Source organism: Danio aesculapii, chromosome 16 (genome assembly GCF_903798145.1).
Source record: "Danio aesculapii chromosome 16, fDanAes4.1, whole genome shotgun sequence".
NCBI classification, from domain to species: Eukaryota; Metazoa; Chordata; class Actinopteri; order Cypriniformes; family Danionidae; genus Danio; species Danio aesculapii.
The window spans coordinates 45,738,063-45,756,099 of record NC_079450.1 but is presented as its reverse complement, the minus strand read 5'-3'; the positions used below and the strand labels follow the sequence as shown (position 1 = coordinate 45,756,099).

The window sequence follows — 18,037 nt, the reverse complement described above, 5'->3', positions numbered from 1 at the left end:
CGCTGGACGCTGTCAGTATCTAAAGTCTCCGCCCATTCGACGAAGACCCCGCCCACTCCAGGGCAACACCACCCCGTCATCAGCCACTAGCGTTGCGCGTTCTGGCCAGACCCCCGCGCGACCCAATGTGCGCGTTGAATAAGCTGAGCGCGTGACACGGATCTGAGCACACACGGTTAAAGCATTACTGACAACATGGCTGTGTGTACACACACACACACACACACACACACACACAGAGAAAAACACGTCTAACGCTGAATTAGTCGCATTTTACTCGTTAAAACAACGATGCTAGCAATGTTATGTACTTGTCAACTGATATATTGTTTATTTTAAAGTTTCACATGGTTACAGTTTAACATATTTGGGGTGTTTAAATGGTAGTGAGTAACTTTCCCTTCAGCTCATGTTCATTCATTCATTCATTGTGAAACGGATTTACTAACAAAATTAGTACTAATTAGTGTCAAATATTTACTCATGTTCCAGACCTCTTTAAATTTCTTTCTGTTGAACACAAGGGAAGTTATAGTGAATGTTGGGAGGAACAAAAACCGTCAATGTCTTTCTAAATAATTTTGTGGATATCTTGAAACGTCTTTTGTGACCGTTATTATGGGACGATAACTGCTTTCAAGGTACACCGCAGTTTGGAAAAGTCAAGGTTTTAAAATCACACACGGTAGATGTAAGATTTTTTTTTTTTTTTACTTTTTTCCCACCAAACACTAGACGTTGTGTGGACGTGCAGATCACGTATATTTTGCGTCGGTCCGTCCGAGACCATATCTGCACGTCGGTTCGACGTGCAAATCTGGTCGACATATTGACGTCGGACTACGACCACTTTTGGACATGAATTCAACGTTCAAATCTGACCTGTTTTGGACGTATACGGTTGATTTAAAAAAAAAATTAATGCATTATTGTATTTGAGTGAAAGTCCGATTCCCTTATTTAAGTCAGCACAAGGTCTAGCGCAGAATACATTTTGTTGAGGAAATTATATATATATATATATATATATATATATATATATATATATATATATATATATATATATATATGTATATGTGTGTGTGTGTGTGTGTGTGTGTATGTATGTATGTATACATACATATTTATAAATAATAATGCATATGAAATAATATATAAAATAATGTTTTTTTTGCAAACTCTTTATTCAAATGTATTAGAAAAGTAAAGACCAAAATAGAGATCAAAATAGTGAAAGTATTAAAACACTTACTCAGATCACAGCAGCAGCAAATCAGACGAAAAACTATATAAATATATTGCCAACTCTCAAAAGATTTTTTTAAATAGCCAAATGTAATAAAGAGAAAATTTCACTGGTAATAGGTTTTGCATTAATGATCAAATGCAATTTATGCTGCATTATCTTTTAGGACAGATTTAAAGAGCACAATTTAGACAGTTCTTTTTAGATTGTGCATATAGAAAACGTTGAAATAATGCAAGCATAGATCGCTATTGAACAAAATATCGAATTAATGAAAAAACAGTAGCCTATAGGGCCTCCACACACAAATATATGCAAAATGAAAAGCAGCATTTTTATCTGCATATTACTGGTTGATGCTTATTGCCTGCTATTTTGGTGAAAGAATAGCTTAACATGTTTACTGCTAAATTATTTTAAGCCTGATTTACAAGCTTGACAATTAGTAATTCCGTTTATAATGAGGGGTGATCCAAGGTTTTGACATTTAGATCTGACCCCAAGTCACTGATTGAAGTGTACTACACATCTAACTATTTTTATATTTTAAAACAAATTAAATCTCCAATAAACGTGGCGAAAGTGACAATTGCTTAAATTACAAAAAAATAAATGAATAAATAAATAAATAAATACCTGATAAATGTAATCGAATTGAGTAAAATAAAAACATTACACTATACAAATGGTACAACTCAATGCACTTTATTACTAACTCTACACATATATAACCAACTTTATATGTTGTTGCAAAAGAAAACGATTCACTGAATAAATAATCACATTTTAAAGCATTATTCACAATATTAGTCTCATTAAAAATAAAGTGTAGCAAAACAATTATTGCAACAAAACATTTAGCAACTTGCACACAATGCTGTCAAGGTATTGGTGTTTTTATTGTACAGATTGCACAGCCAAAGAAATCAGACACATGTACATGACTTATTTTAATGAAGCTTCTAGAAAATATAGAGAATAAATTTGTTTGACCACTATTTTAAACAAAACAATTGCACACTGTGAACGTATTGCATTTACTCATTTGAATATAATAAATTGCTATTCAAATTTGTTTTATATGTAACAATTATAGTAATTATGTATATAACTTTTACAATTTATGTTTTCATAATTTCAAAATAGAATATTAAAATCTAAAAATATAATATCTAAAAAATATTATAGCAAATTGCTATTTTAGTTAGGATTATGGTGCTCCATTCTCTGATGCTCCTCTCAAGATAAGAGCACACAGTCTCAAGTCCACATATAACTGTTGAAGCATCAGACAGGCAAAACCTCAATTTATATGCTTGGTTATTTGATAGCTTTTCTATGCTCCTTTCAAGTTCAAATTCAAATAAAAAAAACAAGACAAATTAAAGAGATTGAATAAAATAATCCTATTTACTCTAAATGCTGTTGTTGATAGAATTTTGACATGGTTACACCTCAACTGCACTCATCATCAATTGTTTTAAGACTTTTGCAGTAAGGATGTTGCCAGCTTTGATGTTTGATGTTGTTTAGTTGGCATCATAATAGTTAGTCAAGTTCTAAAATGACTTCACATTAAATACTTACTGGAAATGGTGTTGTAAGTTGTAACCTAATCATAATACATAAAATAAAATAAAATAAAATAAGGCATTTGATCTAATTACATTTTTAAATGTGAAATGACCTGACATGTGGCCAAGTATGGTGACCCACACCAAAACATAATTTGTTCTCTGCATTTAACCCGTCCAAGTGCACACACAGCAGTGAACATACTAACCACACACCCGGAGCAGGTATAAAAAAATAAATAAAAATAAAATAAATTTAACTGCATTTCCCCAATGTGACACTTACAGTAGTATTAAAATAATACTCTGCAAATTAACTACAAAATCAGTGTGCAAAAATAAAGCACTTTAAGAACAAGATGTAAGTGTATTTATATATGTATTTTAATTCACTTTTTGGTTAGTAGTAGTCTAGTGTTGATGTACTTAATTCTTTTTTGCAAAGTTGGCTATTTATTTTATTTCTTGGATTTGATAAAAATGTAATCATTGCCTCATAAACTGGTAATGTCATATGTATTTAATTACTTTTAAAGAATACATTGTTAAAAAATATAGTAGATTTCTTTTATTTTTGTAATTGTGCAGTTGAATTCAAGTGCTTGAATGGCACTATTCACAATAAACTGAAGCAAAGTATGCAGAAGGAGCCCTGCCCAATTCTGTGATGCACTGAGGCAATTTTGAGTCAAAAACGCAGCGCTGTGAGGGGTCAGCTATCACGGTCTAATCGTCAAAATAAAGAGAATACATCCAATAACAAATTCTCCTTGGAAGACAGAACTTCAGAAAGCGAGGATTTTGAAATCAGAAACGACCTAGGACTGACCTTCCAGGTAACCAAATTGCATTTATGTACAAACATTACTGTTGATATTAGCCTGTTGTCTAATAATTTATTTGAATGTCAGCATATTTCTGTCAATCATCAGAAGCCAGAAAAAAAAAGATAAGCTAATGATGGCATAAAGACTGCCTTTTGATGACTGATAGCCACCCCTCTTGTTATCATGTTGAGCTAAAGAAAAAGTAAATACGGAACTAATGTTCAAAAATGAATAAATGTTGAACGAAGAAAAAACATTCATTTTCATATTTTATCTATTTTAAAATGGATTTATTTACTTAGTTATGGTTTTTACAGGTTTTGTCCTCCATGCATATGATAGGTGTGTAAATTCAATTTATCTGACTTGTTTCTCAATCTCCTTGTCACAGAGATGCCCAACACTGATCATGACTTCTGTGTGGAGCCCATGAGAACAGAGGAGCAGCTTGTGGATTATGTACAGGTGTATGTAGATTATACTGTTTACAGAGTCGGACAATAACAAAAAATTACTAACAAATTAAAATTAAATTCTGTCTTAAATTTTACTCTAGAAAAAATCTGATTTTACTTTAGCCTGTGGAACTATTGGTGTCATAATCTGTATGCAAGTATGTGACTTAATTTGTGAAATTCTATGTTTTAACTTTTGTGTCTTCATAGTTCGTTTGTTTTTGGACAATGTGTGTCCAAAATAAGGTGAGATTAAAAAAAAAAGCTAGCATATTTTTGTTTGTATGTTAATTTTATACTGTGAATGAATAACAAGTGTATTTTTGTACCGGTAAAATTTTTTAAAAGTTTAAAAGTGCATAGAAGACTTTGAATTGTACTAAAATGCTAAAAAAATTATTTTGTAGCATATTTTAGTTTAAAAAAAAAAAACAGCACAGTTGAGTACACTTGATCTTGAGCTTAACTACTATGAACTACAAGTATATTATAAAAGTGCTCTAAGTGGACAAGTAAAGGCAAACTTGTAAATATTTTAAATAATTTATAAGTGTATTTATTTGTAAAGATAGTATATTTAAAAGTGCAATAAAGATGGTTAGCATTCTATAAAAAGTGTTATCAAATATATTTTTCGAAATAGGTAGTGTATTAAAAGTATATTTTAATTCAATTCAATGGTGTGTCCAGTAAACTTAGGGTGTACTCACACTAGGCACGCTTCACTAAAATCGTGCCAGGACGCGCTTCTCCCCCCTCCCCTCAGCTCGCACTCACATTGCAATTTTACTTTCCAAGCCAGAACACGCTTATGTCATCGATGATGGTACTGTTTAGTTAGGAAGAGAAGCACTGTTGCTCACAGGAGGTTGGGAGGTTGCTATTAGGTTGCTGAAGGTGCAGCTGACGTGCAGTGAGGGGTTTGCGTCTTTAATAAACTATGACAGTTCACATTCATTGAAAAGTAACAATGAATAATTAATCCACATGAAACTGACATCCCTTAAAAATTATGTCACGTTTTAAATTTCGCAATTTGCAGTCACACTACAACCTTAGTGTGTCCGAGCCTAACCGAACAACAGTTTGGTGAAGTGATGGCAGTATTGCAAGCGGTAAAGTTAGTCTAATTCTGGAACACACTCTCGGATATTAAAATGCACTTAACCGTCAATGACTGAAAATGAGTCAGGCAAAAATAAAAAAAATTGACTCTGTATGTTGTGTGTTTAAGGAAGAATGAACAACAAAATACTTCACCAATATCGGACAGAAAGCAGTAGGTCTAATATGCCAAGAAAGTATTGCTGTTTTTAAAGACTACAATCTAAAAGGATGATCACACGGAAAGCGATTTATGCGTTAAGAGGTGCCTATTTTGAACGGTTTACTATCGGCTGCGACGGTTTTGCGCGCTGCTTATGTGCTCTACACACCTCGCGTTTTAACCACCGGCTGCGCCTCACGTTTTTAATCGTAGCCGACTCCAGACTTTGACACCCTTGCGAAGAGAGGGGACCAGGCTCATTGTTCACATTAACACACTCATAATAACTTGACTTAGAATAAAAAAAGACTAAGATTCTTCTTTCATTTTATCTCATAGTTTTATGATTGATATGAGCATATTAACACAAGCTCAAATCAGATTGTTGTAAATTTGACTCAAATTATATAATAATTGCTGGTTAAATGAGTTTTTGTCATTGAATATATTTTCCATGCACACATCCACTTTAAAAAGTTATTTTATCAAAGTTTTATGGTTTTATCAAGTTTTATTATGATTGATATATTCTAAAAGCAGTGCAAATTAGATTATTGTAAACTTGACTGAATAGTAAACTTAAGAATTATTTATAATGTGTTAATATGAGATTTGTTTTCTATCAGACAATATCTTTTCTATTTTCCACAGTAAAAATTATTACATTATTATTATTATTATACTTTATAAGGGATTATTTTATTGTTTTATGATAATTGATAAGTAAATATAAATAGCAGTGCAAATTAATTTGACTTGTAAATTTGACTTAATAATATAAAAAAGTCTGTTTTGTGTTAATGTGACATGTTGCTGTCTGATATTACAGGTTTCATGCATACTGCCACTATAAATAAAGTTATTTTTTGAAGAATTTGACAAGTGGCCCTTCACTTAGTTTGCAAACTTAATGTGGTCCTCAGGTCTAAAAAGTTTGCCCACCACTGGTATAGAGTGTGTTGAGAGTGCTGGTTATTCAATCCCAACATGTACAATCCCTGCTAGTACTGAGACTGAATCTTCATCCATCTGAACACAAGTCCACTTCTTTAACCATTAGTGACCCTAAACAATAGACAGGAGGTTTAACCCATAATATCCAATGCTGATGCACCCAGGGGTTGGGGTGAGATGGTTGCAGTCACTCCTTCCCTGAGCCAATCCTTCTCAAGAAGTCTAATGGTCCTCATTGAAAGTTTGCAGAGACCCCCTAGTAGTCACTGGACCCTAGTAAAGATGAACACAAAAAACTATCATAGTGTTGGGCTGTAATACCATTCTGGTTATGACAAGATTGTCTACACAATCTTGCTGTATTGTTTACTCACAAGTAATGATTGGTCGCCAACATAAACAAAAAACAATTAAAGGTGCTGTATGTAAGTTTTTGATTCTTCTAAAGCATAAAAATTCCATAACATAATAAACATGTCAAGTGAACATACATGTTTATGTGAATAATAATGTGGTTATTTTAATAATAATTTCAACGTGTTGTCAAGCCTAAGTAAAGCGAAAGCATAATTCTCTTGAACAGCTCTTGCAATTATAGCACATTTGTAATCGGCCCATTGATACTTTCACTTTTCATAGAAAGATTAGAAATAGGGGAAATACTTAAACGGAATGATCGCTGGACAAAATTGTAAAATCCAGGAGAATCCTGGTAAAAAACGGGAGGGCTGACAGGTATGGATTAAACGCATCAATACAGTGCTTGACCAATTCATAGGCTACGTGATTTATCCATTCATACGAGTGGCAATAGCCTACCGTGATTAGGTGCGACTAAGATCACATCTTAATAAGTACACAGTGGAGTTTGCATTAACCGCACACAGAGACTAACTTTAATTATATTCTAGCTCCAAACTTCAAGCATGGAAAGTCTCGTGACAAATTAGCCTAATTCTGAGGTAACAAACGAAAATGAAAGCCACGCAGCTTTACAAAACAAATAACTATATATATCGAAAACACACTTTAAACACATTATTTTTAGCATCTGATGACCCGATGCACTAAATTTTCTAAGCATAGCAGTGTGCTTGTACACTTCAGAAAACAGCCGGAGCTGGTCACATTGGTGTTATTGTACACGTCAAAGGTTTAAACATTTTTTCTTTTATTATTTAGTAATTGTTCTGCGTACCACTAGACGGAAGTCCGCATACCACTAGTAGTAAACGTACCACAGTTTGAAGAAAAAAAAGGCTCCTACATCTTGAATGGGCTGTGCGTGAAAAAATTAAGAGAATTAAAATTTTAGATGAATTTCACATTGTACATGGCAATGAGATATCGCATAATACTGCATAATCAAAAACAACGTAAACATTGTTGCCAGAAAATAATACTAAAAAGTACCTGATAGTCTGTGGGAAAAGAGACAACTTTACCTCTATACAGTAGATCATGGTGGACTCCATACAAAGACTGGCTGCCAAGGAGTATCTAGATGAAAGAACAGAACAGAACTCTGCATGAGTCAGGTGAGCAGAACATAATTTGCTGTAAATAAACATAATATTCAATTAAACAAGCACATAGCCTCTCATGAATTAATGTATACATAAATGAAATTTAGGGACTTAATACACTCAGGTGTTTTCATAACATTGCCAAACAATGGGGACAATTGCTATACTATGAGAAACAACCAAAGACATGTGAAATTAAATTTTTTTTAATAATAATAAATTATATTCTTCCTGACATCAGAAAGTTGAGCCTTTGTATTATTGAATCAATTTACTAATAAACATAAAATATAAAAAAATCTCATAAAACAACATTTTAAATTACACACAAATAAATAATTAATATTGCTTTGGATGATTTTCCACTTAATATTAAAATACATTAGCATACTGATACTGATATTATGTACAGTAAGTGTCTTTCCTCAAATTTCCCAAAGATGTGACAGAACAGTTGTAGATTTAAAGGGATAGTTCTCCCAAAAATTTAATCTACCATTAATTAGGGAAATTGAACATTATTTACAATATTAATGGCTTTTGATCAAAAGCTTCCTCAAACAATACTCACGAATGTCTGCATTGCATTTGTAGTATTGTCACGTTTCTGCAAGGGCACACTCCTTGCTAAAAAAAAGCTACACACTCAACGGCAGACATTTATGAGTACTGTTTGAGGAGACTTTAAATTAAAGCTAATAATATAGGAAATAATGTTCAATTTCTTACACAGACCAGTAGTTTTACTTCACAAGAACTTTGGTGTCACCAGGTGCAATGGCTATTGATTTCGACTTGTTTGTATGTGTATTTTAAATCTAAAAAACAAAAATCACTATTGGCTGCCATTTATATGAATCAGCATTGAGCACAGATTCAGCCAAAACCCTTCTTTAATATTCTACAGAAGAAAAAGGGTAACTACATCTTTGATGAGCTGTGCATGAGTAAATTAATGGGAAATTTAGATTTTTGTCTGAACAGTCCCTTTAACAGTTGTAATGAAATTATTTACGAATATGTATGGTGTGTTGCTGTAATGTTTTAATAGTACAATTTATTTTTAAGTTGAACAGAATATCCATCAGTGGAGGACACCATGGAAAAACCTGTATGATGTATGTATTCAGCATTTCACATTTAGTTCAACATGCAGTATATACAATTCAAACATGAAAAGCAAGAAAAAAGGACTGACTTCAGATTCCACAACACACAAAAAAAACTGTTAAGTGCTAAAATCAATGATGACATGCTGGGATATGCAATTATAAAAATAAATGCATTACACCAAAATCAATCATTATTAAAGCAAAAATCATAAATACTGTACTCTGTTGCATTAATATAAAAATATGCTAGACATATTTATCATTTATTATTTTTAAAATTAATTTTACAATAATTGATTGTAAGACAACCAGTTTTCCAGTAAGTTATGTGCTGTAGTCTTTTTTTATTATTTGTTTTAATGCTTTAAACAACATACACGAGAAAACAAACATTATAATACTGTATAAATATAAATAAAAGTAGTAAATGTACAAAATGTAATGTATTGTAATTCTTTTATTAAATTAATAAAAAAATATTCTTACAATTATGGACAAACCTGTAAATAAAAGTATTATTATAGGTACAATTTTTTTGTGTTTAGAGAATAGATTTAAATAGCAAACTATTATATAATGTTGAGGGTGCACTATCATCATCTGTTTACAAACAGCCGTTGGTCATGTTGACACGTCACATGACCACCGGCTGTTTGTACACAGATGATGATAGTGCACCCTCAACGTCATTTTTTTTTATAATAGTTTGCGATTTAACTCAATATTAATCTGTAAATACCAAAAATATTGTACATAACAACCCTGTACATTTCTTACACTTGTTATTATACGTCTGTTTACATATTTACTTGTTTTGCTCGGTTTTAAGCTCAAGGTTCATTTGTCAGTTGTTGGTAAGTATCATTTATTGACGCTAACGTTAGCCTTTCGACGTCGTTAGAATTAATTAATTTATTTTTACGCATGTGCCATCTCTTTAAGGATTTTTTACGTAAAACCCTAACTTTTTGGCGCATTACCAAATGTTACGTTACAAATGTTTAAACTGTATTTTTTTTTACCAAAAACCGTTAATCTGTGTCGACCGTGGCTTAATTACATTAACCGAATGTTATTAAATATTTATGTACTTATGTTACTGTAGTAAACCATGGTTAATTATCGAAAAAGTTAACTGACGTGGTCTATCAGCTGTTGGAGCGGGAAAAAAATTAATGTGTCTGATTGGTTTGGGCCATCAGCGCTGAGAAAAGTAACACGTTACGTTAAATGAGTTATTAAATTAAGTTGAATAAGCATTACAGCAAGAAACAGACTTTACATGATATAATCATAAGACTCACTCCATCCCTGAGGACTAACGTTAACTGCATTAGTTAGTTAGTAACCAGTTTCAAAATGCTATTATAAGTTAAATTGAGTGTTTGTGCGTGTGAGAGAGAGCGAGAAGTAATGGTCAGCATTAAATACTAAAACGGGCTATAATCGCGTCCCCCCCCCCCCCCCCCCCCGCCGCAATTTACTATGTGATAAAATAATGCTATGAATGAAAAGAAATAAAGCACCTTGTCGAAAAAGTAACTCGTATTACCTATAAACCCATGAAGCTCGTGGTCGTCGTCGTCCTCCTTCTCTTCTTCGCATTGTAATTCGCACAGTTAGGCTATTTTACTATAGGTGTATTACTGCCACCTATTGATTAGGAATATGGGTCAAAAACAGGAGCACAAACTACCCTTGAGCCCACTAAATTTTGCACAAGCTTTGTCTTTTTACAGTTATGCATCTATTGTTTTTATATATGGTACTTAATCCATAATTTTGCAGAGCTGTGGCCCTCCAGGAACTGAGTTTGACACCTGTGATCTAAATGAATGAAAACTTCCCAAATAGAGCTTTGGTGAACTTAAATCTCAATGTCAGATAGCTTTATTTTTCCAATATCGTGCAGCCCTAAATGTCATAACTGTAAAAAAAAAAGGGTTTGTGTATTACAGTTAATAATATTGTGAATATTTTGCTACCTTTATCTCAGTTGGTGTTGTTTAATTGATTTGTATTATTTTATAAAAGGAATAAAAACAATATAATAAAATACATAATGAGTCTTGTACACAAAAGCGATGCTTATCTGAATAATTTGCTACTGCTATTGGATAAGTTGATATAGTTAATTTTTTTAATTCATTCAAAGGGTTAATTTATTTCAAGACGTTAGGGCTTGTGCAGAATAATGGGTACCCATTTCTGTCTATTTGCCATATTTTGAACTCAAAATATAACAGTCGCAAAGAGATTTATTGAATTGAAACCGATAAAATATCAAACATCAAAATAACTTTACAGCATGCACTGTTTTTTTTAATATTGTAGGAAAGAACACTAATTATTATTTTAGCATAATTATTTTTGTGGAATTTTAAAAAGACTCTGAGTTTGTTTAAAGACTTTGTATAAACTTTCAACAGGTGCTGCAATTGGCTCGAATCGGAGGAAAGGATGTGAGGGACTGCGTATATAAAGTCCTTGACAGGTAAGCTTTAAAGTATTAGCGGTACACGGACCATGTAATAACACAATCAAAATTACTCATTCATTCATTAATTTATTCATTCATTTTCTCCACATATAGTGTACTTAAAGTGTTCACACAAAACATGAAAAAAGTAATTAATTAATCACTTACCCTCGTGTCGTTCCAATTCCCTGAGACAGCAAGGTAGGCTACCCAACTCAAAGTCCAGAGGTTCACCAAAAATATCTTCAAAGTAGTTCACGTGTCTTTCGTTTAGAATATTTTTAGGCTACGAGAATGTTTTTTTTCTGGACGTTAAACAAAAACAACGACTTCATTTAACAGTTTTATCTTCTCAGTGCCACTGTAGGCGTTCACATATCTTGCTTGGTCGCATGGCCGGCGCCTCTGACGTATTACCTTGGATGTTTGTGCACGCTTATCCGGGGTCGGAGGGTACCTCAAACTCATATTGTATGCTAGCCTCACCTTGAACATTTCTTAACATTAGGCCTGAGTAACACAAGTAGTGTTTGCAAAATGCCCCTTGTACTGTAATGGTGACAAACTATACTGTTGTAAAACAACTCCTCCAGGAAAAATAGTTTTGAACAAGACTTGACTGTTTAAGATGAAAGAACGAATTGTTTATTTTTCTGTGCTAGTGTTGTAAGGAATAAGGGATAGTTTAAAAAATCATATGTACTTATCTCTTGCTGTTGTCTGTGGGCCAGAATTGACTGAAAATCTGCAACTGTTGGTTTAGGCCTATATTATTTTCATAACGTTCATTACTCCAATAAGGCAAGCAGCAAAAATTTAATTACAATGTACAAACACTGGCCCAACTTGGTGTAAATTAGTATGAAAGACTCCCAAATATTAAGATGCATAATTCATTGCTTTCCTTAAAAACGTTGTTATCAGTGTGAGAAAGGGAACTCCAACTCCAAACAATTCACCAATGCAATTTCATTATTTACTTATTATTATTTATTCATTTATTTACTAATTTACTATATAAGGACCACAAGAATCGCTTAACACCATAATCAGTGAATAATACAAATTTGTACTCATCTCTACAGGCTCTTCAGTAATCGTCTCATGTCCCATTTCAACATGAAGGGAAAGGGGGACAAGGTGGCCCTTGAGACCTCCAACATTTACAGAGCAATGAAAGGTATGCACACATTGGTAGTTTGCAAAAAATTATACAAAATATACACAAACAAATATGTTGCTTCAAATCATTATGGACATTTAAACAAATAAAATAAATACAATTAAAAAATAATGTTTTAAATAATTAATCTAATAATGTGTCCTCCTGTGAAACACATGGCTGATTATTCTATAAGGTTGTTATTATTTGATAAGTTATTTATTTTACATTTCAAGTAAAAAATATTAGCCCTCCTGTGAGAATTTAATTATTCAAAAAATATTTCCCAAGATGCTCAACAGAGAATTTTTTCAAAGCATTTCAAAAATAATTGTTTTAATAACTAATTTCTTTTGTCGTTTCCACAGTGACAGTGCGTAGTATTTTACTATAGATTATGCCATTTTTACAGGACTTTATTACTGTGTGTGTATATCAGAGGTGGCATTAGACTTCCTCATTGGGGTTGTAATAATTTATAATATAGTCATTCATTCATTAATTCATTCATTCATTCATTCATTCATTCATTCATTCATTCATTATTTTCTTATTGGCTTATTCCCTTTATTAATCTGGGGTTGCCACAGCGGAATGAAACGCCAACTCTTCCAGCATACTGATTTGCCTGTGATATCAGGCATTTGTCGCCGATTTCTCAAAACCTGTCAGCGAGTCAAAATCGGGGCTAAAATCATGCAGTCTGAACTAGGCATTATCTGCAGTGATCTTTTGTCTGACCTGTCTATACTGTTTATGTTGTTTTGCTGCCTGCCCCGACCTCTTTGACTGTGACTTTTACTATTCTTTTGGATACCTTCATGCTACCATTTGCACCTGTTTTGACCATTGCCTGCCTGACTAATCTTTAATTAACTGCATTTGGATCCGCACCTCTGTTAACATTAGTTTTATTTCAGCTGATTTCATCCAGCTATGACTGAATCAGGTGTAGATTTGCGTTTCTTCTCAGTTATTCTGCTTGTTAACAGCAGACTGTAATTGTATTGCTAAATTGTTTTATGCATATTGATTTTCAATAATAAAAAAAATCCAATCTTTGTATCTTGTGTTTTTAGGAGAACATAATAAGACAAATTCCTGATTAAAGAATTGAGATTAAGTTCAACAGCAAATAAAAAAGTTTTTGTTTAACAAAATAAATTAATCACTGAATAAACAAATATTTTTAGCTTTTTTATTTTTTATTTTATTTAACTTTTATTTAAATTTTTACAGTGATCATTTACTTAATTTTAAGACAATATGTGTCCTCACTTTTTAAAGTTAACGTTAACTAAATGCTTTAAAAGCAAAGTGGTCTTAAAACTAACTTTTCAAAAGTAACTTCAACTAATCTTTTTTGAAGCAAATTTATTCATTTTTAACTTACTTACAACTTACTGATCGCCAAATATCCTAAAGAAAAAGTGTACTTGCTGCTTTATAGAAACCACAGTAGGCCTTTCACTTCGTTTAATTCTCAAAGAATGTGTTGACGATATCGAAACTCGCCAATTAAAACCCCTATATCAGCAGCTCTCTGACACTCAGATCGTGGGATCAGGAGTGAATAAACGATTTTTTTTTTTTCGATTAATTCTGCCTACCAGAACCAGCCGTTCAGCACCGCCGCCAGTTTGATGATGCGCCTGGTGTTTATCAAGTGTTTATGTTGTAGCTTATTTCTTTGAATATTTATTTTAAAGCAGTATAGCCTACATTTATTTACATTTAATTTAAAATAAAAAAAATTAAGTTGTCATTTTTTTTTTTGCCTGAGCACTGTCTTTTTATTTACCACGCATTTATGCGTCTATAAATAACAAATTGGACAAAATACAGGCAAGCAACATTCAAACTAAATAAAAATACACTATTTAAAAAATGGCTAAAACAGTTTGTCTTCAGATGGAGCAAATATGGTGCGCTTTGAGGCAAGTCTGTCAACCTATTTTTATTTTAAATTTGGTTTGGTTTTAATGAATTGTTAAAGCTATCCTATAAAGGATTTAATGGATTATAGTACTATAATGTTTGTATTGGTCATTTAAATCAAATTGAACAATATATTAATTAGGTTAATGGTCGAATTTAAACAATTTACAAATAACCCAAATTGTTTAGGCTGTGCTCAGTGGCAAGCGCAAAATGAGTTTAGTTTATTATTTATTATCTTTATTCTTCCAGCAATTTTCTGAATAAATTTCACTAATTAAAATGACCACTGGACACGCGATTTTAGTGCTGAAATTAAGTTTAGAAAGCGTTCCTGGCATATTGTGGTAAAATGACTTGAATAAATTAATCAGAATGAAACTGCAATGGCATGATGGATGATTTTGACAATTAATTTCTCCTTAAATGGTATTCGTTCTTGTTTATTTTGGAGATAACTGACGACAAAAAACGTAATAAAATTAATATACAAATTATAGTAAACGAAATTTGTTCTAATAAGAGAATTTTTTTCAATAGAAATATAAAATTATAAAAATTATTACCACGCCCGTATAGAAAAACAAACGAAAAACCAGTAAAAGCATATAAAGCATACACAAGTATTATTAAACTAAATAAAAACAAGAAACAACAGTTACCCCTGCATAAGCAAGGGCTAGCTTTGATGCATCGCCTGTCACACTCTATTTATTTATTTATTTAAAAATATGGTTTTGAACCAGAATTCTAGAATGGCTAGTTCTGTTTTCAAATAAGACGTCATATTGTCACATCATATTTGTATTTAAAGCTTCTACTGAGATATAAGAATAAAGCATTGAATGTCTGTCGTAATATTTTTTAAGTCATTTATTACCCTGAAAGTGTAATCTGTTTGGCAATGTAGCCTCTAAATGTGTGTATGAGTTACAAGACTGCCGGCGCACCTCACTTTCACTTTACAATCGGGAGAGCAAGTTACTTTTCGCGGAACTTATTACTGCAGACATATCTAAAGTAAAGTATTTTTTCCTATCATAAAGTTATGTTTATGTAAGCAGGAAGTTGTTGGGAACAGAGGCACGCATATTCAAATACATGGGGAAAGTAAGACACTGAAATGCATGCGGTAATTCTGACCGCGGTAGTTCAAGGTAGAAATAATCAGAACTCTTTTGTGTTTTGTAATTTTAATAAAATAACAATGTTAGAATTACATGTGTACATTTAGGGAAAATCAGGGTATTGATGTGTGGGTTTTTAATAAGTATACTTAATAATACATACTGTTATAATAAATATTTAGAAGCCACAGGGGATAGTTGGTTCGCAAAACCATTCCAACCATGTGTGCAAAATCTCGTTGTTAAAATAATTATAAACATTATTATATCCATTTAATATTTCTTGCTTTTCTGTTAAAATGACTAAGAACATTTAAATTTTTAGTAAATCATCACTTATTTAATCTTTTTATTGTCTTTGAGTATCTTAATTCAATTTAGTGTGGGTCTAAATAAAATTGTGCCAAGTAAATTTATATAGTAAATTTATATAATACATTTAGCTGTAATAAAGGATTTGGCTGTGTAGAGTATGGCCTGTCGCAATCTTGCAAAAAAAAAACTTTTGTCATGGAACATTCAAATATAGTAAAAAAAATAACAATAATAATAAAAAAAAAATGCGAGTCAGGGAGCTGCAGTGCAGGGTTTTAATTCCTTTCCTTTCCAGTTTAGCTTTAGTTTCAATTTCGTCCTCACAAGTAGGTGTATACAGGGAGAATATTTACAACATACACCGAGCTCAGCATCTGTTGAGATTCAACCACGATCTTTTAATCAGTGAAATCTACACATTTTTACTTTCCTTCTTCAGATTCTTACCGTAAAAAATAGAGCCCAATGAGTATATTCGGCGATTATGATGTAATGGTTATGCCAACAACAGATTCAAACAGTGCTATTGTCTATATGAAAACATGTACTTGATAAATGGCTTTAAGCTATTTTTTGTTGTTGTAACTTATTTATAAGTTTCTGTCTTTTAAATTACAGCTGCAGTAATGAAATGGAGCAAGGATGCTACAGAAGAAAATATAAAAAATCATGCATCCGAGCACCTGAAGCATGCACCAGCAAGAAAGGGAGGAGCCGGACACAGAAAATAATTTTTCTGTGCAATACTTCCAAAAAAATCCTTCATCTGAGAGTTTAAATATTAATTTTTCGGCTGAACTGTCCCTTTAATGCAAGTTTCTGGTCTTATTGTGAATTGGATTGTTTGTTTTTTATTTAAATAAATATGTTTCAATTTAATGTGCACTGTCTGTTTATTTGTCCTGTGGGTGTTAAAGTCATTCAAAAGAATCACAAAAATACATAATACAAATAAATAAAAGTAAATAGAGAAAAAAGACGTCAAAAATACTGCGAAAGGACGTCAAAAAGACGGCGAAAAGACGTCGAAAAGACGGCGAAAAGACGTCGAAAGGACGTAGAAAAAAGACGTCGAAAAGACGTCAATAAAAGACGTCATAAAAACTTTCATTCTGGCTCTTCAGAGGACGTAATTTCAACGTCAGACAGAGACGTAGAAAATACGTCTTTTGGACGTAACTTTGCTTGGTGGGTTGTTTGTTTTTTAAGACAACAGTATCTCCAGCTGAAAAGATATTCAAAGATGCCGTTTTTAAATGGTCAAGAAATCTGTGTTTTTTAAATGAATGAAGACAACAAAAATCTATGATTTATTTGAGTTATTTAGCCTGACATGTTTACTGCTCCAAAATATTAGAAATGTTTCTCAAAGTAAAATAAATTGTGTTCAAAGTGGAAAAAAGGTTTTGTTTTTTTACCCATACATTTAAAAAGAATATATTTTAGAGCAGTCATCACAATACTGTGAAACCGAGATATTTTTATCTAAGGTTATCATACCGTCAGAATCTTATACTGGCCCATGCCTAACGATTATTATGAGCAAGCTGTGCATGACAAATACAGATATTTTGAATATGCATTTATTCATTTTCCTGTGGTTTAGTCGCTTTATTCATCAGGGTTCGCCACAGCAAGATGAACTCCCAACTTATCCAGCATATGTTTTACATAGCAGATAACCTTCCAGCTGCAACCTAGTATTGGGAAACATCCATACACGCTCATTCACTACGGCCAACTTAGTTTATTCAATTCACCTATAGCGCATGTCTTTGGACAGTGGGAGAAACTGAAGCAGTCAGAGGAAACCCACGCGAACACGGGGAGAACATGCAAACTCCACACAGAAATGCCAACTGACCCAGCCAGTGCTCGAATTAGCGATCTTCTTGCTGTGAGGCAACAGCGCTAGCCACTGAGCCACTAAATTTTGAATATATGAATATGAATGCTATTTCATATTCAGGCACTAAAGAAGAAGGACATTCCTTGTCCTGAAGATTGTCAGTTTCTTTCTCTTTCTATACATAGATATCTATGAAAAGGCATGAA

At 32.5% G+C, this 18,037-nt stretch overlaps 2 long non-coding RNA genes across 2 annotated transcripts; one reads left to right on the top strand and one right to left on the bottom strand.

Moving 5' to 3' along the window:
- Nucleotides 1-6,288: 6,288 nt before the first annotated feature.
- LOC130243783 (uncharacterized) lies at nucleotides 6,289-10,558 on the bottom strand. Its single transcript, XR_008839168.1, has 3 exons — nucleotides 10,514-10,558; nucleotides 7,769-7,823; nucleotides 6,289-6,596 (listed from the first exon to the last, which is right to left on the bottom strand). It is a non-coding gene; the product is annotated as an uncharacterized LOC130243783 (long non-coding RNA).
- Nucleotides 10,559-11,377: 819 nt separating this feature from the next.
- On the top strand, nucleotides 11,378-16,861 carry LOC130243487 (uncharacterized). The gene is made up of 3 exons (XR_008839150.1): nucleotides 11,378-11,455; nucleotides 12,526-12,620; nucleotides 16,601-16,861. It is a non-coding gene; the product is annotated as an uncharacterized LOC130243487 (long non-coding RNA).
- Nucleotides 16,862-18,037: the final 1,176 nt, after the last annotated feature.